Here is a 15,539-nt window from a genome sequence, read left to right as displayed (position 1 = left end):
AACTTTAAACCAGATAACAGTATGAATTAACACGAGCAAGAAGCTGAAACAAGAAATACACAACCCGTGTGTAAACTAATTTAACCAGCAAGAAAACACTGCAAGTAATAGTCCGCACTGGGACGGGCGCCCAGCATCCTCTACAGACTAGGAGAAAAGGGTTTACCGGTAAGTACCAAAATCCTATTTTCTCTTACGTCCTAGAGGATGCTGGGGACTCCAAAAGGACCATGGGGATTATACCAAAGCTCCAGAACGGGCGGGAGAATGCAGACGACTCTGCAGCACCGACTGAGCAAACGTAAGGTCCTCATCGGCCAGGGTATCAAACTTATAGAACTTAGCAAAAGTGTTTGAACCCGACCACGTAGCTGCTCGGCAAAGCTGTAACGCCGAGACGCCTCGGGCAGCCGCCCAAGATGAGCCCACTTTTCTGGTAGAATGGGCTTTTACTGACTTCGGCACCGGTAGTCCGGCCGAAGAATGAGCCTGCTGAATCGTACTACAAATCCAGCGTGCAATAGTCTGTTTTGAAGCAGGATGACCAATTTTGTTGGAAGCATACAAGACAAACAGCGCCTCAGTTTTCCTAGCAACAGCTGTCCTAGTGACGTAGATCTTCAACGCTCTTACAACATCCAGAGATTTTGGAATCGCCACAGCTTCCGTAGCCACCGGGACCACAATAGGTTGGTTAATGTGAAATGAAGAAACCACCTTCGGCAGAAATTGTTGACGAGTCCTCAATTCCGCCCTATCCAAATAAAAATCAAGTACGGGCTCTTATGAGATAAGGCCGCCATCTCTGACACCCGCCTGGAAGACGCCAGTGCCAATAGCATAACCACCTTCCAAGTGAGAAATTTCAACTCAACCTTATGCCAAGGTTCAAACCAGGAAGACATGAGAAACCGTAAGACTACATCAAGGTCCCATGGAGCTACAGGAGGCACAAACGGAGGATTGATATGCATTACTCATATCACAAAAGTCTGAACCTCTGGGAGGACAGATAACTCTTTTTGAAAGAAAATAGACAAAGCCGAAATCTGCACTTTGATGGAACCCAATTTCAGGCCTGCATCTACTCCCGCCTGTAAAAAGTGGAGAAAGCGACCCAAGTGAAAATCTTCCGCAGGAGCCATTTTAGACTCACACCAGGAAACATACTTTCTCCAAATACGGTGATAATGCTTCGCCGTAACCTCCTTCCTAGCCTTAATGAGAGTTGGAATGACCTCCCTGGGAATACCCTTACGAGCTAAGATGTAGCGCTCAACCTCCATGCCGTCAAACGCAGCCGCAGTAAGTCTGGAAACACGCATGGACCCTGCAACAACAGGTCCTCTCTTAGAGGAAGCGGCCAAGGATCTTCCACCAGTAATTCCTGAAGATCCGGGTACCAGGCCCTTCTTGGCCAATCTGGAACAACGAGAATCGCCTGAACCCTTGCTCGTCGAATGATCCCCAGTACCTTTGGAATGAGAGGAAGTGGAGGGAACACATACACCGACTGGATAACCCACGGAGACACCAGGACACTGCACTGGCTTGGGGGTCCCTTGACCTGGAACAATACCTCGGGAGCTTCTTGTTGAGACGAGACGCCATCATGTCGATCAACGGAATTCCCCAACGTTTTGTCACCTCTGCAAATACCTCTTGGTGAAGAGCCCACTACTCTCCCGGATGGAGATCGTGTCTGCTGAGGAAATCTGCTTCCCAGTTATCTGCTTCCCAGTTGTCCACTCCCGGTAGGAAGACTGCTGATAGGGCGCTCACGTGTTGTTCCGCCCAGCGAAGGATTCTTGTGGCCTCCGCAATTGCCGCTCTGCTCCTTGTTCCGCCTTGACGGTTTATATGCGCCACCGCTGTGATGTTGTCTGACTGTACCAGGGCAGGTCGACCCTGAAGGCGGCTTCATGCTTGCAGCAGGCCATTGTAAATGGCTCTTAACTCGAGAACATTTATGTGGAGACAGGCTTCCTGGAGCGACCATTTCCCCTGGAAGTTTCTTCCTTGGGTGACTGCGCCCCAGCCCCGGAGACTTGCATCTGTTGTTAGAAGCACCCAATCCTGGATACCGAACCGGCGTCCCCCTAGGAGGTGAAGATCTTGTAGCCACCACAGGAGAGAAATTCTGGCTCTGGGAGATAGACTTATCTTCCGATGCATGTGCAGGTGAGACCCGGACCATTTGCTCAGCAAGTCCCACTGAAACACCCAGGCATGAAACCTGCCAAATGGAATGGCTTCGTACACCGCAACCATCTTCCCCAGAACCAGAGTACAGTGATGGATTGACACACTCGTCGGCTTTAGAAGTTTCCTGACCATCGCCTGCAGTTCCAGAGCCTTTTCTTCTGGAAGAAATACTTTCTGTAAATCCGTATCCAGAATCATGCCCAGAAAAGGCAGCCGAGAGGTCGGAATCAACTGAGATTTTGGCAAATTGAGTACCCAACCGTGCTGTCGCAGAACAGACAGTGACAAATCTACACTTCTCAGCAACCGTTCCTTGGACCTCGTCTTTATCAGGAGATCGTCCAAGTACGGGATAATTGTAACCCCTTGTTTGCGAAGGAGAACCATCATTTCCGCCATGACTTTGGTGAAAATCCTCGGAGCCGTGAAGAGCCCAAACGGCAACGTCTGAAATTGGTAATGAGAATACTGTATCGCAAACCTGAGGAAGGCCTGATACGAAGGATATATTGGGACATGTAAGTAGGCATCCTTTATGTCGACTGACGCCATAAAATCCCGCCCTTCCAGGCTGGCAATTACCGCTCGAAGGGATTCCATCTTGAACTTGAAAACTTTCAAGTATGGATTGAGGGATTTTAGATTTAGAATTGGTCTGACCGAACCGTCCGGTTTCGGCACAACCAAGAGGCTCGAGTAGAACCCCTCCCCTGCTGGGACGAGGGAACGGGAACAATGACCCTCTGTAGACACAATTTTTGAATCGCTGCCAGCACCACCTCCCTGTCCGGAAGAGCTACTGGTAATGCCGAAATGAAGAACCGGTGAGGGGGTATCTCCTGAAACTCCAGTTTTTATCCCTGAGACACAATCTCTAGGACCCAAGGATCCAGGTCTGGTAGAATCCAGACCTGACTGAATATTCGTAGACGGCCCCCCACCGGTCCGGACTCCCCCAGGGAAGCCCCAGCGTCATGCGGTGGACTTGGTAGCAGCAGGGGAGGACTTTTGGTCCTGGGCGCCTGAGCCTGCAGGAGGTTTCCTTCCCCTTCCTATACCTTTTGAAGCGAGGAAGGACGAACCTTGTCCACGCCTGTATTTATTGTGACGAAAGGACTGCATTTGCTGATGTGGTGCCTTTTTCTGTTGTGTGGGAACATAAGGAAGAAAAGAGGACTTACCCGCAGTCGCGGTCGAGACCAGGTCAGCCAAGCCATCCCCAAACAAGACCGTACCTTTGAAGGGTAAGGCTTCCATAGCCCTCTTGGAGTCGGCATCAGCGTTCCATTGATGGATCCACAACGCCCTCCTGGCTGATATCGACATGGCATTGGTTCTTGAACCCAAGAGACAGACGTCCCTCGCCGCATCCTTCATGTAATCTGCAGCGTCCTTGATATAACCGAGAGTCAAAAGGACATTATCCTTATCAAGGGTATCCATATTATTAGCTAAATTCTCAGCCCATTTAGCAATAGCACTACTCACCCATACAGACGCCACAGCAGGTCTGAGCAATGCACCTGAATTAGCGAAAATGGACTTCAAAGACGTCTCCAGCTTACGATCCGCCGGATCCTTGAGAGCTGCCGTGTCAGGGGTCGGAAGTGCCACTTTCTTAGACAAACGAGATAGAGCTTTGTCAACATTTGGAGACGCCTCCCATTTATCCCCGTCATCAGAAGGGAAAGGATACGCCATGTAAATTCTCTTGGGAATCTGCCACCTCTTATCCGGCGACTCCCAAGCCTTTTCACAAAGAGTATTCATTTCATGAGAGGGGGGAAACTTCACCTCAGGTTTTTTTCCCTTGAACAAGCAAATCCTTGTTTCCTGTACCTCAGGTTCATCAGAAATGTGTAAAACATCTTTTATAGCCACAATCATGTACTGAATACTCTTAACTAACCGTGGATGTAAAGCAGCTTCAGTGAAATCAACATCGGAATCAGAGTCCGTGTTGGTATCAGTATCTACTACCTGAGTAAATGGCCGCTTTTGCGACCCGGATGGGGTCTGAACCTGATACAAAGCCTCTTTCATGGACTTTTTCCACACCTGCGTCTGTGACTCAGACTTATCTAACCTCTTTGATAAAGAAGCAACATTCGAATTTATCGTACTGAGCAATGCGAGTAAATCAGTTGTCGGCTGCGTCGACAGTCCCAAATCTAGCCCCGCATCCGCTCCCCCAATAACCTCCTCTGGTGAATAACATTCAGCCTCAGACATGCCGACACGTAGTACCGACACACAACACACAGAACGTCCCAGCTAGGTGACAGGCCCACAATGAAGCCCAGATAGAGGACACAGAGGGAGTATGCCAGCTCACACCCCAGCGCCCATATATCCCAAGAAAAGATATATGTACCCAGCACTGCTTTGTAATGATAATAAGCACCACACTGTGCCCCCGCCCCCCCCCTTCTGAATATCTCCACGTTAATGTGGAGGTCCCGGCAGCGTCTCCCTTCAGCCGCGTATTGAAGGAGAAGATGGCGCCTGTGAGCCGCGGGACGAAGCTCCGGCCCCTTCCCGGCGCGCTTTGGCCCGCCAATTTTAAAAATGAAAAATGCCGGCGTGGGTTTCTGGAAACGGGCCGAGGTACCGAAAAGCTCTCTGCCAGCCCCAAAACTCCAGTAACATGCTGCCCAGGGCGCCCCCCCCCCCCAGCGCCCTGCACCCAAGTAAATACCGTTGGTGATGTGTGTGGGAGCATGGAGCACAGCGTTACCGCTGTGCTGTACCTTCCGTTACTGAAGTCTTCTGCCGTCCTGAAGTCTTCTGATCTTCTCATACTCACCCGACTTCTTTCTTCTGGCTTCTGTGAGGGGGTGACGGCGCGGCTCCGGGAACAAGCAGCTAGGCGCACCAAGTGATCGTACCCTCTGGAGCTAATGGTGTACAGTAGCCGAGAAGCAGAGCCCTTAACTAAGAAGAAGTAGGTCTGCTCCTCTTCCCTCACTCCCACGCTGCAGGGAGCCTGTAGCCAGCAGGTCTCCCTGAAAATAAAAAAACCTAACAAAGTCTTTTCTAGAGAAACTCAGTAGAGCTCCCCTAGTGACTAGTCAGTCACTCCTGGGCACAAAGTCTAACTGGGGTCTGGAGGAGGGGCATAGAGGGAGGAGCCAGTTCACACCCAGATTAAGTCTTTTAAGTGTGCCCAAGCTCCTGCGGATCCCGTCTATACCCCATGGTCCTTTTGGAGTCCCCAGTATCCTCTAGGACGTAAGAGAAATGCCATTAGGGCATGACAGAACTACCTTTAAGGTAAATAAGAAGACAGTAGACTTTTAAGTCCTGGAATGACCAGCACAGCTGGCTTGGAATGAAATGGACAGAAGGGTGAAATCAAAACAACCTACAAGTGCAACACATTTGTGGGAACATCTGCAACAGTATATTTGATTTCTATTGTAGAAAACATAGAAGTGTGTTGGGCATTTATATATCCAAAAGGTGACTAGGAGTCAAGAATTTTACATTTTGTGAAACAAAATGATTAAAAAAATTATTGGTAAAGAGGTGAAACAGGAAGGGTTATACCCACACGATGTGTGGCTACAATACATTTACCCCATTATTACATAAAATACAGTACAATTTTGTGCACATATACAAAGATAACGGCATTATGAAACATTTATTCCTTAAGATGATATAGCATGTCATTTCTCCAAAGGGACTAAAGGTTCTATTTACTAAACCTTGATTGGAGATAAATTGGATGGAGATAAAGTACCAGGCAATCAGCTGCTGACATGTCATAGGCTTCATTTGAAAAGTGGTAGAAAAAGAAAGCAAATGATCGCACTGGCGATTTAGTGAGATAAAAAGTATACAAAGTGGTCGGGTATTATACCACTAGTATTACATTTATTATAGGTGTACATAATGTGCTATATTGTCTGGTGGTGCTACCGGAGAGTGAGAAGCAATTTAAACAAAAAATACGCCATGAAGCTCCTAGACTTACGTTTTCGCCGGGAGGGCTTGTTCACAAGGAGAACAGCTCACACCCAGCTTCAGCCCTGTAGCATCCTTTATACTGGTCTATTACCGGTATAGGATGTCCGAACGGAGATATACACCTGTTAGGTATGAAGATCTAATCTGTAGTATAACTTCACTACAGGATACACTGTCTCCTACACATGTGTTTTTCTTGGCCTGGATAGAAGGGGAGCGCAATTAGTTCTCTCATCAAATGCTCTGATTATATTGTCATCATCCGTAAGCAGAAACGAAGGTACGCACCCCGAATCCAACCCTTTCTGCCTTTTCCATTGGCTGGTGCAACTAAGGATCTCTCACTCCGAATTCGATGCCTTGGGCAGCAGAATCCCTAAACCACCCTAGTAGCCATGCCTTTTCGCTTATAAATGAATGCCGTTATTCTGTTGAATATACCTTGAGAAATTAGGGGTCATTGTATCCTTACTGACCAGTCTACTCGGAGCACCTCATTTTAAATATGTGTTGTATGTTTATTAATCTGTTTGTCTATATTTGCCTAATTTTTTAAACATTATCCCAGCGTTGTGCTAATTCCAGTACCCTTTTATTGTATGAAACATTAAAGGTTAAGATTTATAGTAAGAGTTTTTTTCTGTGACGTTTTATGCATCTATTGTGGTCAGGTATTCAAGAGTTGCTTCCATTGAGAGAGTTCTTTCCTGCCCCTCCTTCGGGTATTTTTTGTTTCATTTGAAAAAATAAGAATTTACTTACCGATAATTCTATTTCTCGTAGTCCGTAGTGGATGCTGGGAACTCCGTAAGGACCATGGGGAATAGCGGCTCCGCAGGAGACTGGGCACAAAAGTAAAAGCTTTAGGACTACCTGGTGTGCACTGGCTCCTCCCCCTATGACCCTCCTCCAAGCCTCAGTTAGGATACTGTGCCCGGACGAGCGTACACAATAAGGAAGGATTTTGAATCCCGGGTAAGACTCATACCAGCCACACCAATCACACCGTACAACCTGTGATCTGAACCCAGTTAACAGCATGATAACAGAGGAGCCTCTGAAAAGATGGCTCACAACAATAATAACCCGATTTTTGTAACTATGTACAAGTATTGCAGACAATCCGCACTTGGGATGGGCGCCCAGCATCCACTACGGACTACGAGAAATAGAATTATCGGTAAGTAAATTCTTATTTTCTCTGACGTCCTAAGTGGATGCTGGGGACTCCGTCAGGACCATGGGGATTATACCAAAGCTCCCAAACGGGCGGGAGAGTGCGGATGACTCTGCAGCACCGAATGAGAGAACTCAAGGTCCTCCTCAGCCAGGGTATCAAATTTGTAGAATTTAGCAAACGTGTTTGCCCCTGACCATGTAGCTGCTCGGCAAAGTTGTAAAGCCGAGACCCCTCGGGCAGCCGCCCAAGATGAGCCCACCTTCCTTGTGGAATGGGCTTTTACAGATTTTGGCTGTGGCAGGCCTGCCACAGAATGTGCAAGCTGAATTGTACTACAAATCCAACGAGCAATAGTCTGCTTAGAAGCAGGAGCACCCAGCTTGTTGGGTGCATACAGGATAAACAGCGAGTCAGATTTTCTGACTCCAGCCGTCCTGGAAACATATATTTTCAGGGCCCTGACTACGTCCAGCAACTTGGAGTCCTCCAAGTCCCTAGTAGCAGCAGGTACCACAATAGGCTGGTTCAAGTGAAACGCTGAAACCACCTTAGGGAGAAATTGAGGACGAGTCCTCAATTCTGCCCTGTCCGTATGAAAAATTAGGTAAGGGCTTTTATAGGATAAAGCCGCCAATTCTGAGACACGCCTGGCTGAAGCCAGGGCTAACAGCATTACCACTTTCCAAGTGAGATATTTTAAGTCCACAGTGGAAAGTGGTTCAAACCAATGTGATTTTAGGAACCCCAAAACTACATTGAGATCCCAAGGTGCCACTGGAGGCACAAAAGGAGGCTGTATATGCAGTACCCCCTTGACAAACGTCTGAACTTCAGGAACTGAAGCCAGTTCTTTCTGGAAGAAAAATCGACAGGGCCGAAATTTGAACCTTAATGGACCCTAATTTTAGGCCCATAGACAGTCCTGTTTGCAGGAAATGCAGGAAACGACCCAGTTGAAATTCCTCTGTAGGGGCCTTCCTGGCCTCGCACCACGCAACATATTTACGCCAAATACGGTGATAATGCTGTACGGTTACATCTTTCCTGGCTTTGATCAGGGTAGGGATGACTTCATCCGGAATGCCTTTTTCCTTCAGGATCCGGCGTTCAACCGCCATGCCGTCAAACGCAGCCGCGGTAAGTCTTGGAACAGACAGGGTCCCTGCTGGAGCAGGTCCCTTCTTAGAGGTAGAGGCCACGGGTCCTCTGTGAGCATCTCTTGAAGTTCCGGGTACCAAGTCCTTCTTGGCCAATCCGGAGCCACGAGTATAGTCCTTACTCCTCTCCTTCTTATGATTCTCAGTACCTTGGGTATGAGAGGCAGAGGAGGGAATACATACACTGACTGGTACACCCACGGTGTTACCAGAGCGTCCACAGCTATTGCCTGAGGGTCCCTTGACCTGGCGCAATACCTGTCTAGTTTTTTGTTGAGGCGGGACGCCATCATGTCCACCTTTGGTTTTTCCCAACGGTTCACAATCATGTGGAAGACTTCTGGGTGAAGTCCCCACTCCCCCGGGTGGAGGTCGTGTCTGCTGAGGAAGTCTGCTTCCCAGTTGTCCACTCCCGGAATGAACACTGCTGACAGTGCTATCACATGATTTTCCGCCCAGCGAAGAATCCTTGCAACTTCTGTCATTGCCCTCCTGCTTCTTGTGCCGCCCTGTCTGTTTACGTGGGCGACTGCCGTGATGTTGTCTGACTGGATCAGCACCGGCTGACCTTGAAGCAGAGGTCTTGCTAGGCTAAGAGCATTGTAGATGGCCCTTAGCTCCAGGATATTTATGTGAAGTAATGTCTCCAGGCTTGACCACAAGCCCTGGAAATTTCTTCCCTGTGTGACTGCTCCCCAGCCTCTCAGGCTGGCATCCGTGGTCACCAGGACCCAGTCCTGAATGCCGAATCTGCGGCCCTCTAGAAGATGAGCACTCTGCAACCACCACAGGAGAGACACCCTTGTCCTTGTCCAGCGGATAGCTGATGCATCTGAAGATGCGACCCGGACCATTTGTCTAGCAGATCCCACTGGAAGGTTCTTGCGTGGAATCTGCCGAATGGGATTGCTTCGTAAGAAACCACCATCTTTCCCAGGACCCTTGTGCATTGATGCACTGAGACTTGGCCTGGTTTTAGGAGATTTCTGACTAGTTCGGATAACTCCCTGGCTTTCTCCTCCGGGAGAAACACCTTTTTCTGGACTGTGTCCAGGATCATCCCTAGGAATAGAAGTCGTGTCGTCGGGATCAGCTGTGATTTTGGAATATTGAGAATCCAACCGTGCTGGCGCAGCACTATCTGAGATAGTGCTACTCCGACTTCCAACTGTTCCCTGGATCTTGCCCTTATCAGGAGATCGTCCAAGTAAGGGATAACTAAAACTCCCTTCCTTCGAAGGAGTATCATCATTTCGGCCATTACCTTGGTAAAGACCCGGGGTGCCGTGGACAATCCAAACGGCAGCGTCTGAAACTGATAGTGACAGTTCTGTACCACAAACCTGAGGTACCCTTGGTGAGAAGGGTAAATTGGGACATGTAGGTAAGCATCTTTGATGTCCAGAGACACCATATAGTCCCCTTCTTCCAGGTTTGCAATCACTGCTCTGAGTGACTCCATCTTGAATTTGAACCTTTGTATGTAAGTGTTCAAGGATTTTAGGTTTAAAATTGGTCTCACCGAGCCGTCCGGCTTCGGTACCACAAATAGTGTGGAATAGTACCCCTTTCCCTGTTGTAGGAGGGGTACCTTGATTATCACCTGCTGGGAATACAGCTTGTGAATGGCTTCCAATACTGCCTCCTTGTCTGAGGGAGACGTCGGTAAAGCAGACTTTAGAAAACGGCGAGGGGGAGACGTCTCGAATTCCAATTTGTACCCCTGAGATACCACCTGAAGGATCCAGGGGTCCACTTGCGAGTGGGCCCACTGCGCACTGAACTTCTTGAGACGGGCCCCCACCGTGCCTGAGTCCGCTTGTAAAGCCCCAGCGTCATGCTGAGGACTTTGCGGAGGCGGGAGAGGGCTTTTGTTCCTGGGAACTGGCTGTTTGTTGCAGCCTTTTTCCTCTCCCTCTGCCACGGGGCAGAAATGAGGCGCCTTTTGCCCGCTTGCCCTTATGGGGCCGAAAGGACTGCGCCTGATAATACGGCGTCTTCTTAGGTTGAGAGGCTACCTGGGGTAAAAATGTGGATTTTCCAGCAGTTGCTGTGGCTACCAGGTCTGATAGACCTACCCCAAATAACTCCTCCCCCTTATAAGGCAATACTTCCATGTGCCTTTTAGAATCCGCATCACCTGACCACTGCCGCGTCCATAAACCTCTTCTTGCAGAAATGGACAACGCGCTAACTCATGATGTCAGTCGGCAAATATCCCTCTGTGCATCACGCATATATAGAAATGCATCCTTCAAATGCTCTATAGTCAGTAATATACTGTCCCTATCTAGGGTATCAATATTTTCAGTCAGGGAATCCGACCACGCCAGGCCCGCACTGCACATCCAGGCTGAGGCGATTGCTGGTCGCAGTATAACACCCAAGTGAGAGTATATACATTTTAGGATATTCTCCAGCTTTCTATCGGCAGGTTCCTTTAGGGCGGCCGTATCAGGAGAGGGTAGTGATACCTGCTTAGACAAGCGTGTGAGCGCTTTATCCACCCTAGGGGGTGTTTCCCAACGTGCCCTATCCTCTGGCGGGAAAGGGTACGATGGCAATAACCTTTTAGGAATCATCACACACTTCATTTAATTCCTCGGATACAGGAAAAACTACAGGCAGTTTTTTCTCACCAAACATAATACCCTTTTTAGTGGTACTTGTATTATCAGAGATATGCAATACATTTTTCATTGCTTCAATCATGTAACGTGTGGCCCTAGTGGAAGTCACGTTTGTCTCCTCATCATCGACACTGGAGTCAGTATCCGTGTCTGCCATTTGAGGTAACGGGCGTTTTAAAGCCCCTGATGGCGTTTGAGACCCCTGGACAGGCACAAGCTGAGTAGCCGGCTGTCTCATGTCGTCAACTGTCTGTCGTAAAGAACTGACACTGTCACGCAATTCCTTCCATAAGCTCATCCACTCAGGTGTCGACTCCCTACGGGGTGACAACTGTATAATAGGCAATTGCTCCGCCTCCATCTCATTTTCCTCCTCAAACATGTCGACACAATCGTACCGACACACCGCACACACACAGAGAATGCTCTGATAGAGGACAGGACCCCACTAGCCCTTTGGGGAGACAGAGGGAGAGTATGCCAGCACACACCAGAGCGCTATATATAGACAGGAATACCACTATAAAATGTGCTTTTCCCTTTATAGCTGCTGTAAGTATCAAAACTGCGCCAAATTAGTGCCCCCCTCTCTTTTTTACCCTTTTCTGTAGTGCAGGACTGCAGGGGAGAGTCAGGGAGACGTCCTTCCAGCGGAGCTGTGAGAGAAAATGGCGCCAGTGTGCTGAGGAGATAGGCTCCGCCCCCTTCTCGGCGGCCTTTTCTCCCGCTTTTTTGGTGAGTTCTGGCAGGGGTTAAAATACATCCATATAGCCCTGGGGGTTATACGTGGTGTATTTATGCCAGCCAAGGTGTTTTACATTGCTGCTCAGGGCGCCCCCCCCCTAGCGCCCTGCACCCTCAGTGACCGGAGTGTGAAGTGTGCCTGAGTAACAATGGCGCACAGCTGCAGTGCTGTGCGCTACCTTGTTGAAGACTGATGTCTTCTGCCGCCAATTTTTCCGGACCTCTTCTTGCTTCTGGCTCTGTAAGGGGGCCGGCGGCGCGGCTCTGGGACCGAGCTCCGAGGCTGGGCCTGTGTTCGGTCCCTCTGGAGCTAATGGTGTCCAGTAGCCTAAGAAGCCCAATCCACTCTGCACGCAGGTGAGTTCGCTTCTTCTCCCCTTAGTCCCTCGATGCAGTGAGCCTGTTGCCAGCAGGTCTCACTGAAAATAAAAAACCTAAAACTAAACTTTCACTAAGAAGCTCAGGAGAGCCCCTAGTGTGCACCCTTCTTGGCCGGGCACAAAAATCTAACTGAGGCTTGGAGGAGGGTCATAGGGGGAGGAGCCAGTGCACACCAGGTAGTCCTAAAGCTTTACTTTTGTGCCCAGTCTCCTGCGGAGCCGCTATTCCCCATGGTCCTTACGGAGTTCCCATGGTCCTTACGGAGTTCCCAGCATCCACTAGGACGTCAGAGAAATGACTCTTAGGAGATGATTGGGTGGTACTTTATCTCCATCCACTGTATCTCCATCCAAGGATATAAAACCCCTATATACCAAAGCTTGGAGAGAGACAAAGTGCACGGAGATAAACTACCAACCAGCTCCTAACTGTCATTTCTGCTGCGGGGTACACTGGGCTCCACAAGGATTGGACAATGGGGTGTAGAATAGGATCTTGATCCGAGGCACCAACAGGATCAAAGTTTTGACTGTTCCAAGAATGCACAGCGCCGCCTCCTATATCACCCCGCCTCCCTGCACAGGAGCTCAGTTTTGTAAGTTGGTGCTGCAGTAAGCAGGCACTTAACAGAGGGGCTACTCCAAGCAGCCCTGAGAAAAGCTTTTTATGAGGTAAAAAGTGAAGACTTCAAGGGCAGCAGCGGTGGTAAATGTCTTGTGACATTCACTGCTGCAGCTCCAGCTCTGCCCAGCGGCGCTGTACACTCCGAGCCCTGGTTGCCGGGTACCTACAGCGGAGGCTCCGGTTTACTTCATGTTAGACACACACGGCTGGGGCTCTCCAGGATCGCGTGGCCGCGCTTCGGGAGGTGGTAAGTGGGTCCCGCTTGCGGGACCCGGTCTTTATCGCGATCCGGCGCGGTCAGTGGGAGGCGGGCCGCGCGCGTTGGCGGTGGACACTGTGGCAGTACAGGCGATCCCACTAGATGCTTAATAATACTATCATAAGTGTTTATCTATAGACAGTCTGTCCTTTTTAATTTAGATAATTATTTAAATACAACCGTATCCTTTTCTAACTGACAGACAGCTGCTTTTTAGGTGCTGGATTCTATGTGAATTTTTCATGTTGTTATATGGGTCAGCATTTCTGCAACATATTTAACAATTCATCACTGTGATAATTAGTGAAATACTACTATACCTTTTTGCAACAGACTGACAGCTGCCCATGCAGCTTATGTATTGTATTCTATGTGAATTTGCATGTTGCCATATGAATCAGCATTCTCGCAATATATTCGGCAACTCACTACTGTGACGATTATTTATATACGATTGTATTTTTCTGCGATAGACAACTGCCTAGGCAGCTTGTGTGCTGGAATCTATATGAATTTGCATGTCTTTGTATGAATCAGCATAGGATATTATTGCAATATTTCTGCTATCTTTCCAGAACTCATTTTCAATTTTGCTATTGTTATTTCCATATCACCTACTCAGGGTCTATTATTTGTGGTATATTTTGCATGTGCTCTTACCACAATTCTTGTGTGGGTGATCTCCCATGGGAGAGAAATTAACTTCTCCGTCCCTTTTCTTTTCATCCATTTATCATTTTGGTCTCTCTTAAAGCTACCTTTGGGGCGACCGATTGGCCATTGATAACGTTATTCTTTGGACCATCTTGTCTCAATTTGCTCGAGCAGTAGCTATCCCCTTTGCTGACAGGTATCTACTTGACTCTCTAGTCACACCATGCTGGACATGCCCGATCTCGTCTGATCTTGGAAGCCAAGCAGCATTGGGCCTGGTCAGTACCAGAAAGGGTGACCCTCTGGGAATACTGGGTACTGTAGTAATAAGGAACATACCTTCCGCTGATCAGCAAATTCCATCGCAAGTAAATTTTGCAGTGCATTCACCTCAGCTGACTAACCTAACAGGAGTCCGGATTCGTTTAAGCCGGTTTTCTTTTATCTCTCTTATGAGTATACAAGTGTATATCATATCATAAGTTGATAGAGATAACAAGAATTTCATATTTTCGCTTTTGACTAACGTCGAACATTAACACTCGCTCATAATCCAGTGGGTGTACAGAAACTTTCTGCCACCCACTCCACATCAAGTGAGTGACATATCACCTTATCGTCATTGATTATATGTTGTTTAATACTTGTTTTAACCAATTTTGCTGATTCACAGCAATATTTTTATTATCTTTTTGTCTGCATAAAAAATGAAAAGTTAAGTTCTATTATATTTTTTTCCATATACCGGTACATTGTAATAGCTTTACACCTTCACCAATCAGTCAATCGAAACAAAGTGTGCCCCAGAGACACATAATAAACAGCCCTTTTTTTTTTGCTTCTCTGTAAAACAGCACTCCAATAGTTTGTTCTGAACTAATGTCCGGGAGCACCGCCAACCCTGTTCTACTTTAAAAGCCTTATAGGCGAAGTCGGTAGCTTTATGTTGGTCATTATTCTTGTCACATATGGTATATAAAAATTGTATGACAATCATTATACAATCTGGTCCAGTGCAGATTCCAAAACCCCCCATCCATTGCAGATCCCACTAGATCACCAGGGCATGGGCGCAGGTCAGGTTTTCTCTCTAAACCAATTCTTATATCGCCCACAGTACCCGGTGGTTTTGCCAGCAGAGTAGATAAGGCTTAGACCTGAAGCCCCTCCCCCAGCGCGCCATTTCTAGCAAGTGTTCCCGCCCTGGAGCTGCATATCTGTCTTTTCCTCATTTCCTGTCAGTGTCTGCGGCGCCATTATCTCTCAGCTCACTGTTCCTGGGACTGCTTGGGCAAATCCTCCTATGTAAAGCCGCCTGGTTGTCAGCGCTGTGCCTTTACATGACACTTAAGTATTCTACCTGCCTTTTTAGTCAGTGATAGTTAAGAAAGAGTGCATTTAGTCAGGGTTTTATAGTACAATTACCCTGTGATATACATCCAGTTCTTACTGTGTACTGTTATATCTATTGTTATATAGCTGTGTAAGCTAGTCCAGTGCAGTATTATTGTCAGTATTAACCTCTGCATTGTACAAACTGTGACTTTCTATGTGTGCATTTGATAGCTGAGTGGTGTCCATTTCGTGTCTTTCACTCAACCGGCTATCCCTATATTCCATAACCTGAGGGGGCTTGGTGCGTCAGGTGTTATCTAATATAGGATTTTCACAAAGATATACTGGTATTACGTATTTTTCTCTGTGATCTAGTCACCATATCTCTCCTTTATCTC

At 48.0% G+C, this 15,539-nt stretch overlaps 1 protein-coding gene and 1 pseudogene across 4 annotated transcripts in view; one reads left to right on the top strand and one right to left on the bottom strand.

The window, feature by feature from the left end:
- Nucleotides 1-15,539, bottom strand: part of RNF17 (ring finger protein 17) — a 1,464,292-nt gene that overhangs the window by 381,884 nt on the left and 1,066,869 nt on the right. The window lies entirely within an intron of this gene.
- LOC135051907 (5S ribosomal RNA) lies at nucleotides 14,015-14,133 on the top strand (annotated as a pseudogene).

This window comes from Pseudophryne corroboree, chromosome 2, assembly GCF_028390025.1.
Source record: "Pseudophryne corroboree isolate aPseCor3 chromosome 2, aPseCor3.hap2, whole genome shotgun sequence".
Taxonomy (NCBI): Eukaryota; Metazoa; Chordata; class Amphibia; order Anura; family Myobatrachidae; genus Pseudophryne; species Pseudophryne corroboree.
The sequence above is the reverse complement of the archived record's forward strand: the minus strand, read 5'-3'. Positions and strand labels throughout refer to the sequence as shown.